Source organism: Anas acuta, chromosome 4 (assembly GCF_963932015.1).
Source record: "Anas acuta chromosome 4, bAnaAcu1.1, whole genome shotgun sequence".
NCBI classification, from domain to species: Eukaryota; Metazoa; Chordata; class Aves; order Anseriformes; family Anatidae; genus Anas; species Anas acuta.
Window position 1 is genome coordinate 51,754,358 of NC_088982.1, and position 16,580 is coordinate 51,770,937.

A 16,580-nucleotide genomic window follows, 5' to 3' on the forward strand; every position below is an offset into this window, starting at 1 on the left:
TATTTTTTAAGCAAATGTACTACTAGGCCAATGGAACAGATACTCCATGGATGACATCTTCCTCTTTATAAGTAAAAGTCATGCACTGCAGACTCAGGAACTAGTTGGCAAAGAAGTCCCAGAAATCACTTCTAAATCTGAACAGTATTAAGGCTGCAGTTTCTGGGAAGCCAGGTTTACTGCACTGGCAGTAATAACACCCAGATAATTTGCTGGTAACCAAATAATGCCCTTATTTAGAACTAAATATTCTATATTGTAGGAAGGAAAAACAAGTAGATTGAATTTGTTATTTCAGTCTTTTAACTGTGTTTTATAGAATGTCATAAAAAGAAGGGAAAGATATAACAGTGTGTTAGGAACATCCTGCAGAACCACAGGAGGTATCCATCTGACACTACTACAGACTGTGGATAATTGTATCTTTTATGTATATATACATAAGCCAGAGTGGTTTTGTCTCCAAACACTAAGTAGCTATTAACAAGTGGTTTGGAAGCCACTGGGCCCCACTGGGAGAAGACTAAGTATGAGGAGAGGAACTTAACACAATTAATCTGATTTGAAGGTAAGACATTTGTCTGGGATGTTTTAGGACTGCTTCAGACCTATTCAGGGTAAATATGCCAGGTCAGAGGCATCTGAGTGCACCAGAGCAGCAAGGTGTGGTTCTTAGTGCATGGAGTAAAATGGGGACCATGTTCAGTGCTGCTCCCCCACCTCTGTGTGCCGGTATTTTTGCCTCCCCCTCCAGCCCAGGAGCTCTAGCACTGTCCATGCTGTGGACTGGGCCATGGTATGTACTGGGTATAGCCATATCACAACCTAGAAAGCACTGCAAAATCCAGTCCTACCAAAGATCTTCATCTGGAGAAACTGGTCATAAGGAAAATTATTCATAGAAGAGCTAGTCCTCTCTTTCACTCTTACAAGGCAAAAATCAATGCTGTTCCCTTTGCCAAAGATATATTCCACTTCTGTTGTGGCACTAACACAAATTACTATGGATAAGAAGGTTTAAAAACCTTTTTTTCATCTCCCTTATGGAGGACTCCATGAAGGCACATATAAACAAGGTAAGTTTGCAGCCTTATGTTGCAAAGCTCATAGATGGCTTTGTTTCTTCAGTCTTATGGTCTGAATATCCTTTGGTGCATTGTAAATTCAAGTCCAAATTTTGCAACTTTAAGTTACTTCTAACTGAATGAGAAAGACTGTCTTGCTAGGACTGAAGAGAGACTTTTGACCATGATTTAAAAGCTCATCAAATTTTTGGCTTTGATTTCAACACCTTTCACCAATCTGAATTAATTGGATTAATTAAGTGAAAAACATGTCTTAACCTCCTAAAATATTTTGAAAAATCTCCTTCTTTGGCTTTTCAAAGAAAAAACAAAAAAGTCATTTGAATGCAAACTAGTACAACAAAAATGTTAATTCTTGTTCAAAAGTGAGAAAAATCAAATCATCATGACTCAGGAGGGTGTTAATATTCTGATTTGTGCCAGAGCAGATTTCTGGAAATTTTCATTAGGAGGAGCTGAGGGTGCCAGAGGCAAATAGCAATATCCTGACCTTGAGAGAATTTGGAAAATGCAGTTATTGCTGCAGAGACACTGCCATGACCACCCAGAGTTGCCATACACTGGTCAAATACAGCCTATTAACTGGATGTGCAATCTAGAAGGTGATGGAGCAAACCTGTAGACAAAGTATCAGCTTAGGAAAGGCCATATCATCAGATATTAGGACTAGGAAAAGACTATGTTTTTGGCAATGATTACTAGAAGTCTTTTTTTTTTATTTATTAATATTATTATGAAGGAGAGAAAATAATGCAGTTGTAATCCATGCTGAGCAGAATGTTACTTCCTCAACCACTAAAAATAGTCATCCTCTAATGGCTGGTTCACCAAGTACTTCTGAGCAAAGGTGTGCAAAATATTTATAATGAAACGTAAAACCAGGCAAAACTTCATTCACCTGGTTTCAGCTTTTTTTTTTTTTTTTTTTTTTTTTTTTTTTTTTTTAATGAGCCTGAAATTCAGACTCAGGTTCACTAAGAATTGATGATTGCTGGAGGGAAATTTGAGGCTCATTTGAAACATAGTTCATTGCTTGCCAAAACTCAAATGCATGACAAATATAAACTGACTGATTTTTGTGTTTTTTTTTTTTAAGGAGAAAAAAAAAAAAAAAAAGGCACTTCTATTTAAGCAGGAAACTTGAAATGCTGTGGGATTTATTCTTCTACAACCAATACCTCCACAACCTCATTTTTACAATTCTTAATTTTCTGTGCAAATATATGTGAGAGGACACTAACTTTCTATGGAATTATGGTAACTAGCAATAAACTTAATGACTCTCCTTGGAAAGCCCTCCCCCGGTATATTTGAAAGGTCAGGTTAGAAGCTTCTCAGCTTTGCATGTTCTAAATTAGTCCTGCATTAATCACAATGAATGAAAACTTTCCTTTAGCTCGAGTGGTAAAGGCCTGTGGTTTGGGAGCAGAAGGCTGTGACTGCTGCTTGTCAGGCTGCGTCCAGACCCATTTCTGCTCTGTTATGCTGTGTAAATCAGCAATAATTCAGCTAGGTATTGGGATTTATAGAGATGTATTGGAAGTCATAAGCTGTTCTGTACTGAAAAACACACTTGGAAATGAGCTTTCATCGATGATTTTATCATTATTGCTATAGTAATTCTTTTGGCAAGGAATTCAGATGCCGATTTGGCACATGTTGAGTATCAAATTAACCGTGCAAACATATTCTGAACCATATAGCACCAGAGGGCAGAGGGGTTACTCTAACATTCAAATGCCAAGTTTAGACCTTTTCATGCACCTTGCCAGCTTCAGAACAACCTCCCAAAGTCCTGCTGCTCCTTTTCCTACGGCAGTCCTTTCCAACATGCCTATAAAACAAGCCCTATAGATCTCCTTCCAATATTAGTAAAAAACTCGGACTCACACAGAAAGGCTACAGCAGGAAAACATCAGCTGGCACCTCTGGTGCCATCTCCAGGCTACAGCACTACAACCGTGAAGTGATAGAAATTTGGGGGATGGGGGCATGATCACAGAGCTGCCACTGCAGAATCCTGAGGCACAGGTGATGAGCTAGGGCCTAATTAATTGGGTCAAAGTTTTCATTAACAGAATAATTTTATTCATTGACATGTGTTAATGTTAATATGTACTTGAAAAATGAAGGTTTATTTTAACATCTGTCACGGACAGCAAAAGCCAAGTGATGCCTCAACAGGGACAAGACGTGTGCTTCACAAGTGAAGACTGGGAGTGGGTGCTCACCTACAGATCTTCAGCTAGAAGGTCATTGGGTTTGAGATGCTCTTGGAGATTAGTTGTATTTGAAACAGGGACAGAAAAATCAAATGTGGACAAATTTTGATAACTTATTTGTTCTTTTATTGAGACTCAAGTTCAAAACATGTGAACCAGAAAAGCAGAGTATGCCTTCAAGGAGACTTTTAGGCTGGATTGGTGTAATTATTGAACCTGGCCTTTAAAAACAATCAAAAAAATGTGCATGAGAAAAACGTTTAAGGAATATAATATAATTCCTTTCTTAAATGATGCTATAAAACATTTGGACATAGCTATGGACAAATTTTATATATATAATGTATTGAATTTATATGTATATATAAATATGACAAACAGGATTTAGTCATTCAACAAGATTTGAACTATCTTATTCTATGTTTGTTTGTTTGTTTGTTTGTTTTCCTAGACTCCAAGAACCTGGACATTCCTTTCCTTTTAATTATTTATTTATTTATTTATTTATTTATTTATTTTCCTGTGAAAGCTAATAAAAATAGAGGTTGCTGATCCAGAAATTCTGGATTTAAATTCCTGCATAAACAGAATAATGCTTTGTTCTTTAAATAAAAAGTAGCTAAGATGCAAGAATTACAAATATTAACAGTATTATCCGAGTACTGCCAGTTGCTATTTTCTCAAGAGCCTTGTGATACCAAATGTTTTTCAATATGATTCCTGTAACTTGCCCATGTGTTTCTTTTTGAACCTTAGTTTTGCAGCTCCTTTTTCTCTCCTGTGTTAGGCTGTCAGGGATCACTGGTGTTAGCGTGAGGTGTGTCATTTCTGAGGCTCATCTGGGAATTATTTTTGCTGATTTTCCTGTAGACAATCAGAATATATATATATATATATATATATATATATATATATATATTTATATATATATATTTATATATATATATATATATTATTTATATATATATATATATTTATATATATATTATATAAATATATATAATATAAATATATATAATATATATATATAAATATATATATATTTATATATATATTTATATATATATTTATATATATATTTATATATATATATATATATAAAAGAATATTCTCTTCTTCTAGTATCACTCTAGTATCATATAACTGCAAGTATTGGTCTTTTACTGCAGGTGTTATGATTGTTATTGCGGGAAGGAGAAGAACTTTGCAAGAGTGTGAGAAATAAACATTTAGTATCTGGGGCACAAAAACACAGTTATACACTGGTTAACACAGACAGTTTCACATGATGATATTGCTGTGCCTGTGGGACTTATATCTTCTGGGTAGCTGCTTTCCTTCTCCCACAGCCCAGCAATCTATCTTTTTTTTTTTTTTTTTTTTTTTTTTTCACGGATATTGCTAAGCTTTACACTGTGTTCCACAAAATAATCTCCATCTTCCAGACACGTCAACAACTTTCCATGCTCCATCCTTCTGACTTCATTGTGGCCAAATGCCTTGCAACAAATGAATAATTGGTTTATTCTTCTTTTGAGCATGTACCTTTATGTTATCTCTTGGAATATTTTTGTTTTACAGGCTGGCACCAAAGCAAAATGAAAAACATTAATGGAACTTCAAAATAAGCCACCTACTCTTGGAAACTTCACTAGTAACTTTGTCTGCTTTATTTTGATCATAATGTATTTTAAGATGTTTATCTTGGAAATGTTAACAGCGGCCAATTCCAGCTTTCTTGCCTTTCATTAGTTTATTGCATCTAAAAATGACTGCGGAAACTCAAATGTATTTCTAAGCACAATATTATGGTTCTAAAAGTCTGTTTTGAATGAGGCCAAGGGCACAACTTCCAAGTGAGCTGGCTCTCTGGTTCAGTCCTCATGCTGCCACTCACATGGGTGGCAATGCTGCCAGCTCCAAACCTGGGCTAGGTGTGGGTGCCCACTCTGCTCAGGTTACAGTAGGCACCCCAGGGATGTGAGAGTGTTCAGGTGAACCAGCATCAAGCTTGGACTTTGCAGCCAGGGTTTCCTGAAACACCAGGACACGCTGCATGACCTGGGAGATTGTCTTGCTGCAACTTTGGGCAGACTCTGGCATTTGGCCATTTATCTCAGTAGTGTAAAACTTCTGTCGCTCAGGTCAGCACAAGCTTTGGCGTAGGCACTGGCTCGGCCCCTTTCAAGAATATGAGTAGCATACAATAGTACGTAATACTGTACGAATAGCATATAATGGCAATAGGAGAAAAACCCTGATCCCAGCCTTTTTCCTATAAGAGCAAAGCAGTAAATCCCTCTGTTAAAGCAGCATCTGAGGAAGCCAGTGCACATTACCTTCCAGAAGGGAACACAGACAGGTGTTTGGAGATGGGGACAGAGCTGGGTGTGAGCCACTGGATGAGCTGGTTGCTCACGTGGCTGGAAAAATATCCCTTGGCTGGAAAAGGTGATCCTGCTTTGCACTGTCCAAATATCCTCCTGTTTTTCATGGGCATCTGGGTCCTGAGAGGCGATGGAAAGGAAATTGGATCCCCTCTGTGAGGTTTCATGTTGTTCCCACTGTTACTATGATCATTTTCATATTTTGAATATGTTCCAAGAACATTTTGCATCTTCCTTTTTACTACAGATACTAACAGCTGTTTTAAAAGAAACTGATAAATAGATGAAAACTTGTATGCTTTCCAAGTATTCGCTTAACTACAATGACTGCATTGGGAAAGAGCATTTTCTGGACGCAGGCTTGGTTTGTAAATAGCCAAGTTATGCAAACACTTGATTTATGATCCAGTGGGTAGTAATTTATTCAGTATCATGGGACCAGACTGTTAGTTTCTAACTCTCATATTCATTTTGGATATACATAGCTAAGTGCAAATTAAAAGAATTTCTCTTCAGGAAATTCTCTGTTCAAAGAGAAATCTGGTAATTTAATTCCCCCTGGAAAATGTAATTTGCACCTTGGATAGATTCTCAGCCCTTTGACATTGGCAGCTGAAATCCCCATTGATCTCTCTGGGAACAAAATTTTATCCACGTACATGACTGAAGTTGAGACCACAGGTACAGAAGAAATCCATTTTGTTCCTTAATGAGAACTAAGAGTTCTCTTCTATTTGTTGCCAAAGAGGTTGTTTCTCCTCTGCTTCACACAACAACTTGTCCAAAATTATGTAGCCTTTAAATAAAGATTCCAGCAGAGGTATTCATGTCTGGAACTATTTGTCAAATTAATCATGATACTTGTTTGTAAGTAATAACAACTGGAAAGCTTCACATTACATGCTAGAAGTAAAATTAGGCAAAATAATTCTTGAACAATGTTCAGATGTCAGGCAGGAAATCCTGCTCATATGGGACCAAATCATGTTGCACACCTTTCTGGGAATCTTTACTGAGAAAGGATTTCTGTTTCCTTTACAAAAGTAGAAGTGTTATAGTAGTGAGGGGAAAGGAAAGAGATATATGTCCTTAACTGTAGAATGGCTGAGTTCAAGCTGCAAGTATCATCCCATGTTCCTGGTGTTTTGCATATCCTTGTGAGAAGAGAATCTATCCTCTCAAGCCACAGGTGGGGCAGGCACTGCGGCACCCAATTCAAAAGCAACTGCTCTGACTGGGGACATCATTATTAAAAAGCAAGCTTCTGTGACCTTTCCTGGCAGTGTGTCTGATACAAACTTGCTGCTGTCAGGGGATGATAAGCATGATCAGGGCAAGCTTAGGGACCCAGGTCCTTCAAAACACTAATATCTCCTCCAATTAGTCAAGAAAGGACACTATCAGCACAACCTTTGGTATCTATTGTAAGACCGGGATTCAACTATAAACATTTATAATGCAAATTTCTAAGCCTGACTTGCTCTTTTAGAGTCTCTTTAAAACAATGAGAAAGAAATAACCACTTTTAAGGAGTGGTTAATTTCACCAAAAGCAACCATAAAAAATGAACCACATGAATTTGCACCCGGAGAAGTTCAGCAATCTTAGAAGGACCCCAGGCTGATTGCCTTATATATGTGTCTGCAGCACATGCAGTTGCCATTAGGTGAGAGTTGTCTCACCCTAGGTGCCTGCGGTAAGGCAAGTGTTTGAATAGATCCCATGCTGTGAGTTTTCCCTAGCTTGCTGTGCGGAACATAAATGCTTATGGTAATACTGGGGGATGGTGTCCTGGGGGAGTTTAAGCTTGAACAGGTGATGACAAAACTCCATATGAGTATCTGTAATTGTCTATAAAGTAACATAATTATTCAATGCAAGGCTGGATATAGATTGAAAACACAAGACTGAATGTCCGTCAAGGGTAAGACAGACAGACAGCCCACAAGTTCTTTTCCTTTGCCTTTCCACTTCAAACATAGACTTTTCACCACACAGGCACACAGCGAGCTGCACACCTGCTCTGCCCATGCTTGGAGCTGCTGGACAAGGGTCAGTTCTGGAAGCCATTTAACACCACAGCAAATGCACATTCCTCAGGCCTCTTTAGATCTCTGCTATGGTGCCTAGAAAGGCAGTCCTTTGATCAAACATAGGGGGTAAACTTTAGCTATTCCCTCCTTCCCTTCCTCCCTCTCTTTTCCTTCCTCCTTCTCCTTCTCTTTCCTCCCTTCCCACCTTCCTCCCTTCCCATCTCCCACCTCCCTTTTCTACCCCATCCCACCTGCCTGCCTCTGTGTAGCTCCAATAATTTAAACCAATATCTTCATCTTTCATTGTAAATGAATAAGGAATGTTTCTGGTCTTTCCCCTGAGCTTCTATGAAGTATCAGTGTTCATCCCTTCTATTTTTCTTTAAGCCAAGCAAGACACAAAATCTCTGTGTTTTGTACACGTGTAGCAAGAATTGTAGATGATTTTCAATCTTAATAGGCACTTTTTAGTGAAATTAAGCAAGTCTAAGTATATTAGTTAATGAAGCTACCTTGGAATAAAAATTTATTGGTCAAGGGAACATGATTATTCCCACTGTTAAACACTGATACCATGAAAGGAAACAAATAAACAAAAAAAAAAAAAAGATCATGCCTAATCCCAGGAGGATATTTAGATGGTCAATATGAAAATACTGTGCAGAAAGGAATGGAGACAAAGTGAAAAAAAAATCAATAGTTTAAAACAGTATTATTACAGTGCCGTTTTTCTTTCTTTCTTTCTTTTTTTTTTTTTTTTGAAGAGATCCATATTGAACTGACACTTCTTTCTCATTTCCAACAAAATGACAGCATGAGGAATCTCAACCCCTTTCACGTTGTTCTCTAGCCTGTAAAAATGCTCTGCAGAGCAGCAGTTTATGTCAAAGCACTGTGCTGGGACTCTAAAGCCATGGGTGCTCTCCCTGCCTTACCATTAGTCTGGTGCACGGCCACTTTCCTCCTTGCATTTTCCCCAACTGTAGAATATGGATAGTGAAATTGCATCCTTTATCCAATAATAATCTAATAATAATTAAAGAAAAGCTGAGGAAGCAATACAAAAGCATTGTAATTTGTCTGTTTGTAGATAAAAAAAAAAATAAGAAAACATTTCAGATTATAATAGTCACATTATTTCTAGAAAACAAATATGTCTTAGTGAGACCAAATGTTCAACATTCATAGCTTTTTTGAAAAGCACAAGCTTGCATGTGGATAGTGCTTGAACATTGTCTTCTCACTGACAAAACACTTTAGTTTCATTCAGTAATTCAGGAAGTGAATCAAGCACAAAGGTGTTACAGTACGAATTTCATAGAGGAAGTGACACTAAGGTCATTACCCATATTAAAAATAGTACAGCCTTGAAAACAACATATTTTTTCCTATAAAAAAGATAATGTACACTGACTAATTCCTAAGGTATTTTTTGTTTGTTATGTTTTTCCTTCCCAAAATTTGCACTGACTTAGTGAAAATGGAAATTCAGTCTTAATTTCCAGCTAAGAATTTCCATCTGCTGTCAAGTAGACATATATACAATCAAGCTGATTTGTTCTTAATGCTCTGTCCTGGAGTATAAGCTGCAGTCCAAGCCACAGCCACAAAAGACAGACCTTCTGAAGATGCACCCCAGGATAATTAACATGACAATAATTATCAGTTCCTTCACTCTTCATCTTCAAGGCACGTATCAAACCTCTGCTGTCAGTCCACTTAGATATGTGACATCTTTTTCTGCAGGCAAACCCAGTTCCTCTCCACTCTTTTGCGTCACCAGCTGGCCTCTGTGAGCTGTTCTGTGGCTGTCAGGAAAATACAAAGCATCCAGAGTGTATCAGCAAATCCGGACCTTGCTCGGAAGCACGGGATGCTTTTACGCAAATAAACCCTGTGAGAGTTTCACCTGAATTTTTAATCTCTGAGTAGAAAGCAGGGAGTTACTTGCGTTACTTTGCAAGCTGCCAAAAAAAATTTGCTTGTTCTTCAGGGTGCATAACTTCGTAAGCTCTGCTGCCAGAGCTGCAAGTACTTAAGCAATTGTGCTCTCCATGTAATGTGTGTGCTGGAGACAGAGAGCATCTGTCCAGCTCCCACCTGCCCTCGGCACCGAGGACCCTGCCTCTTCTGGCTGCTGGGCCTGGCCAAGTGGGACGAGCCAGCTCCAAGTGCAAGCTGGTGGGGTGGAGTGCCTTGGAAGATGCTTAAAGAGCAAAATGATTTTTTAATGGGAAAAGTGTGATTTTTCCAAGTAATTTGAGCCGAGTGGAAACAAAGCTTGTCAGAGACTGTATTACGTGAAAATGTTTGCAGAGTGATGTCAGTGTGTTAGCGCAGCTAGCAGACAGTTGAGGCTTTATTCACAAAAAAGTGCACTTTTTCACGGCATAGATTCATAAAGGAGACTTTCTGTGTGCAAGTGAGCTCTGTGAAAATGCAGCCCTTCTCTGTTTTCAGGAAGAATATACATTTTTTTGTGTGTGTAGATAGACCACACTGCTTCAGTGAGTTTTGCAGCTCTGTGAACATGGGTTCTCAAAGGGTCTTCAAGGGTTTGTAGGTGGATGTCAGTCCCCATAAGCAAAGGGTGGGGAAGGAGAGCAGGGTACAGATTAAAAGGTGAGCCACGCGTGGCCTCCTTCCCATAGGAGCAGGAAACCTGCTGTGGCAGCCTGAGCCAAAGGCCCGCCTACCTCTGCCTCCTCTCTCCCCGGCAGTTGTGTAGGGAAATGTGTAAGGAGCAAGGAATGCACAGAGCGATCCATCCTCAGTTCTACTGCCACGGCTTTAACCATCTCCTCAGCAACCACATCACACGGTCTGCTCCGTAGGACAATTGAAAAAATATGGCTTGGTTGGGTGTTAACAGACCCAAACTCAGTGACATTCTCTGCTGGAGAGGAACGCGATGATCAGTAAAGGCAGAACAAGGGAATTTGAGGGATGTTCTGCAAAACCTGGGGAGTCTGAAGTCAGTCTCGAGCAGGGAGGCAGGCAGCCAGTTTTCAGCAACATTTAGATGATGCTCAGCCACCCACTTTCACTGGAGTGGGAGTGTGTGAGTGCTAGCGAAAGGATGGGATCTGCAGTGCCAGGTAAGGGGAAGCAGAGGCTATTTGGTCAGCTACTGGGTCACCTTTTCTAGTGTTTTTCCTGTCATTTGCCTGGGAACCATCAGTAAGGACACTGGAGGGGTTCATCCAGGAAGTCTTTCAGTAGAGCCTTCTCATCTTCTGTAGCTGGCCCTTGTCTCCCTCTTTGGGAGTGAGCAATTAATATTGCCTGTATCATTTACAGCTTGATGCTATCACTTTCTGTGGAATAAAATAATCTCCTCTCTTCCCCCTGCTCTGGCTTTTCTGAAATGAAATGATATATAATTTGCAGGTGGTCTGTGGGATAGTCCCTTGCCAGTGATTTCATTTTCACTGTGGTGCGATATATTGCTATTGTTATTTGCACATCTTCAGTAGTAACATGTTAGGGTAATGCAGATACTTTTATTAGAACAGGCTGAAGCATCTTAGCATTTGGGAATGATTTGCTGTTATGGTGCTTGCGGTGCTAGAGGTTCCTTGTGCACTTGTTCAAGCACATCCATAGCAGAAGGTAAAATGTACTTCTCCAGCACCATTTTCTATGCCCTCCCAATATGGGTTCCTATGCTGCACTGCTCACTAGGGCCTGAACCCAAGGCAGTAGTGCACTAAGTGATGTGACTAACATCTGTCATGTGTTGTGCTCTGAAGGAAAGCGTGTGCAGCAGATTTAAATCCCTCTTTAGGCCTAATGCACATGTATTTCATTTAAAAGTCTGACAAAAAAAAAAAAAAAAAAAAAAAGGAAATAAATCAACATGGTCTTACCCTCACTGTTTAATTAGTTCTTATTGTATTCATAGCCCATTTTCACTTCATTATTCATAACTGTCAGTTCACTTTTTTTTTTTTTTTCCCCTTGTTTAATTAAAATTATTTAAGAGAAATCAGAGCTGGGCTCGGGTGCCTGACTTCCAGGCTTGGGGACTAAATTCATTCTTTCTCCATAGGGTCAAATACAACATAGGCAGCTGCAACGAAAGCTGATCCCTGTTAATCTGCCACAAACCATGATTAAGGGAAAAGACAAGGCAAATCTGCCTCCTCATTAATTTCTCCAGCACTGTTTCTTCTTCCTTCCTTTCTGTGATTTTTGCCTGTTGATAGCTAACAGTGCACCAGGAACATGGAAGTGATCCTCAGCCTTTTGGCTATCTGATCTCTTCAGCTCTTCCTGAAAGAGAGGGCAAAGCAAGCCTGGATTCATATGGAGACTTCTGCAGAAACCTCTTGGCAGAAATGATAAACCAACAAAGGTCAAATCACCATATTTATGCCCCGGTGCTTGTTGTTCTGTGGCTCGGTGGTCATGAAGTCCATAAGTCATCCCAAGAGAGCACGTTCTTCCCTCAAAAAGGGATGTTGAAGATGGCAGTAATGACTGCTCATTAGCCTCAACGGTTAGCTCTGTTTTACTGGTTTGCTTTGCTCGTCAGCTATTTTGGGAGATGATGCCAGCAACACCTGGGAGAGACTTCTGCCTGTTTCATTTAAAGCAGCTGGTGCAGATGTTCGGCTCACGCTGTGCTACAGGGGTCTAGGACTCAGAGCTCAGGTGGCAGCAGACACAGGGACTGAAGGAGACAGCCAGTGACAGGACTACGGGAATGCCACCAACAGCTCCTTGGGTTGGAGTGGGTTCCCCACCTTTCCCTCCCACCAGGGTGCCAGAAAACACCTGCATACAGAGCAGCCTGCAGAGTGGTGCTGGTGGGGGGGAGCAGGAGAAGACAGGGCAAAAAACAGCATGTGTGATGTGAAACCACTGCATCTCACTGAGCTCTCACAGGGAGCAGCTTTCTCCAGTTCGCTGCGTGTTCCCAGGCGCAGCTGATCAACCAGCAAAGTTGCCTGTGCTGCAGCACATTTCTCTGTGGTGCTGCAGCAGCTGAGGAGAATATTTAACCCCACATCTGGTGGAAGCCATCCTCCATGTAGAAGCCTTCACTGTTTTCTTTTTCTCCTTGCTAAAACCCAAATGTGCCCCCTAAGGAAACTCTGTCAATATTTTTATTAAGGGATAATGGCTGTAGGGGTTTATTGGCAGAGGAAGAGCTTGGAAGATTTGGGGTAACCAGGATTTAGGTATTTGCTATGGATTCTGATTGCTCTGATACTAACAAGAGTGTAGGGTAAGCACATTTCTTTGACCTTAAAAAAATCAATGAAACTGTAATTGTTTTAGAGAGCTAAGCTAGGACACTACTTGGTTTGTGTATTTTATAGTGAACACTCATTTTTGTGCCTTCTGCACTGGCATAATCGGGCCACTGTTCAGGTGCATATTGCTCTTCAGGAAGGACACATAAGCATGTGTTTAAGACCTATGAAATCACCAGCCTTTTTTGCCTTTCCTAAATCAACAGAACTTAAGCATGTGCTTAAAGTGCCTTTTCCGAACTGGGGCCTTAAAGAGCTGAGTTAGCTTATCCACCTTCCTCTTTAAAAGATGGATGTGGAAAATTTCCCAGATTATACATCTGCTCTTCCAATTTACATCGCGGAGGGTAAGGCTGAGTACAGAGGGAGCAGAAAAGGGGAAAGAAAAGTAAAAACAATCTCGAGCTGGCAGCCTGGCAAAAAGAAACCGAAACAGCTGCATGCCAGATTTGGCAGGCTGTGCGCTGCGCGAACCACGGCAGGGCCATCTGCACACCAGGCTCGCACCAGGTGCTTTATTTAGCATGGAAGGAGACAGTGAGCCTGTAGAGAGAAGGAAAACCTGCTTACACTCAAGAGGTATCTTAATTTTCAGTCTCCTCTTGCCATTTTGTCTCCATCTGATACGTCCCATGCTCTTTTTTCTGCAAAGAGTTGCAATGGTGTCTGTTGAGGAGAAGGTTATTCTGCTACCCAAACAGCCTTTTTAGGAGAGTGTTACTCCCCACAGCATCTGCCTGAGCTTCCCAGTGTCGTGGAGGCATTCAGGTGTAAGGAGGATGGCCAGCTCCATGCCCGTGGCTATGCCCATGCTGCCCAAGGAGCTCCCTTGGATCAGGAGGTCTTCAGTGTTTGCACCCATCCTGCCTCCCTGGGCAAGGTGAGGACTCTATGTGTTGGCAGGGAAGATGTTTCCCTGTGAGGATCCAGAGCACCCATGGCGACTGCGTGGGACACCAGCAAAGCTGGCACACTCTCCAGTCAACAAGGGGATACAGACACAACTACCGATCCTCCAGCTATCACCCTGCCATGGTTCTTATCCAATGGAGTTTAAAGGCAAGCTTTTTAAAAATTGATTTATTTTCACTGTATTTCCACCCTAGCTACTGAATTTTTTTCTTTCATTGCAATGACCAATTTGTTAGTATTTCATCGAAGATATGACAAAATAAATCAGAAATGTAAGCCTTTGTTGCAATACCAGCTATGGTGCGGTCAGCCTGAGTTCACTGCAGGCCTAACGGGATGAAATTTGGTGGCCTGCAATATGTACAGGGCTGACTCTCCAATGACTTCTCTGCCCTTAAGCATAGGGAATTTATGAGCCTTATCTTGGCCGCTAGACCATCCTTCTCTTCCTTTACTTGTTCTTTACTTCCTCTCTTATAGTTTTAAAACTTTATTTGGACCTAGACTGTTCTTTACATCACATACTCTCTCTTTGATTTCAAATATGGAAGGGAAGTTATTTAAAAATAGGCTCCATCATAGACAGCGTTCTGGTAATTAGGCACGGAGCTAGACCTCGTGAGTACAGCTGTGGCTCTGAGGGAGGTCAGCATGGTTTAACTTTTGAGGAAGAAAAGAAAATCAAACCATTTTGCCATTTGACTGGTGAAAGCCAGAGATCTCTTTGTATGGATTTCTTTGTGCTGTCTTGCTGCTTTGGCTCTTTTATTCAGCCTGCTGTTCACTTTGCCAGCATGACAGGTAAAACTGAACTCCAGGTGAGAGCGCTCCATGCTGGGACTGTAACACACAGCCCCCAAACAGTGACTGGAGCATTGCTTTGAAGGCATTTGTTTGAGGCTGGGCTGCAACTGAATTGATCTCTTATTAAATAAGAATTACATGATAAATTCTTATTGCTGCTTTAATCATGCTGCTGCTGATATGCCCAACTTCCCAGTGAAGTGAAAAAATCACTGAAATCCATGGATGTTTCCCCATTCTTTACATCTGCAGTAGCAAAGGAATGTGAAGGAGTCAGCAGTTTCAGGTGATAATGTTTCACACCTAGCACAGGTCACTGTGGACAGCACTGCTCTGGGACAAGCTTTGCCACCAATCTGCAGTGGGTGTCAAACCAGCTCACCTCCTGTGCCTCCATCTCCCATCTGTAACAGAACCATTTGATGCTTTGTTGCCAAAGGCTACAAAGCTCCATAAAAGAGACATACATTGCTATTCCTTTGCATATGGCACAGACAGGGAAGGATTAGTCCCAGAGAAAACAGTGGAGGTGAGAGGACCATATGGTTATCTGTATGTCATTAGCAATCCCCAGAGCTCCTTGTCCTCCCAAAGCTCATAAACACTGATATGAATGTTTTGAAAGTAACTTTAAAAAAAAATAAATGTGAAGGGCTACTTTAATTAAATGAACATATCTTTTCTCTTAGATCATAACCTTGGATCCCAATAGCTATGTTGGGAATTCAGAAGCATTTCAGATAATTAAAAAAAAAAAAAAAAAAGAAAAGAAAAAAGAAAAAAAGAGTGATGTTCTTTTATAGTTGGCAATATTTCAGGCTTCATATGTTAATCCAGCTTTTCCTTTTGTTAAAAGCAAGCTGAAAAGCTTTTGTAATAAGATATTAAAAATTGTTTAGCATCCTGGATCAATACTAGAAATACTCAAACGTAGGCCTTAAGGCTTAAAAAGAGAGATGCAAATCTATATATAATACAGATTCATTTATCTGCCTTTTTTTGTTGTTGTTGTTCTGCAGAACAGGATCTTACAAAAATAAAAGTACTGTGTACCAAAGCAGGACTTTTCTTTCGAGCAATAAATAGAACAAATAGTCATACCTTATTGATGTTTTATCTACTGCCATTCCCCGGGTGAGGAAGAGGAGAGCTCAGGCTGTGGTGTGGGCTCAGACTGAGACGACGCTGTGGCTAGCAGCAAGCACGGCAGGATGGAATGGTTGCCCAGGGGGTTTGCAGATGGTTGGAGATTCGCAGCAGTCTCTTAGGGCTGAGACAACACTGAATGCTCAAGATGCCAGTTATCTCCCAGCAGGGCCTATGGCATCAACATAGAAGACCCTGCTGGGAACCAGAGAAACTCCCCTTGCTTCACCTGAAATGCAGTAGCACACCTGCTTCTTGTGTGCAGACACAGGTGTGAAACCTTCATTTTTCTCACCCATCCTAGCTCACAGTTGCTCTTATAAAATCACCTGCAAAAACAACCTCTCTACTTGTCCTGATGACAGCCATAAAGTTTCACACCAAGCTAAGCAATCAATGTGGTATCAGTTGCTAATATAACTGGATCTTCTGTGGATATCTCAGAGGAAAAGGTTGAAAACCTTGCCAAAAAGCTGTGTGCAGCCAGCAAAATTAGCTCATACAGCTTGAGAGAGAGAGATAATCAACTAACTCAGTGATAAATATCCCACTCATTTATTTATTCATAGATCTTCTGTATTTAAGGCAAGAAGTTTGTCCACTGTTCCTGTTTTTCCCTAGGTTTGGAAGTTCTGCTGCTGCCCTTATTAAGGCTTGTTTCCCTTAAAAGCAAGGACAGACAGAAGATATTTGGTATTTCTTCCTCTGTCTCCCAGTGTTTCTGTCCTTC

The 16,580-nt window shown here is 40.5% G+C and overlaps 1 long non-coding RNA gene across 1 annotated transcript; it reads right to left on the reverse strand.

Annotated features, from left to right (window-relative positions):
• Positions 1–8,779: 8,779 nt before the first annotated feature.
• LOC137856181 (uncharacterized) lies at positions 8,780–16,136 on the reverse strand. The gene is made up of 2 exons (XR_011096268.1): positions 15,806–16,136; positions 8,780–9,535 (listed from the first exon to the last, which is right to left on the reverse strand). It is a non-coding gene; the product is annotated as an uncharacterized lncRNA (long non-coding RNA).
• Between the last annotated feature and the right edge of the window lie 444 nt (positions 16,137–16,580).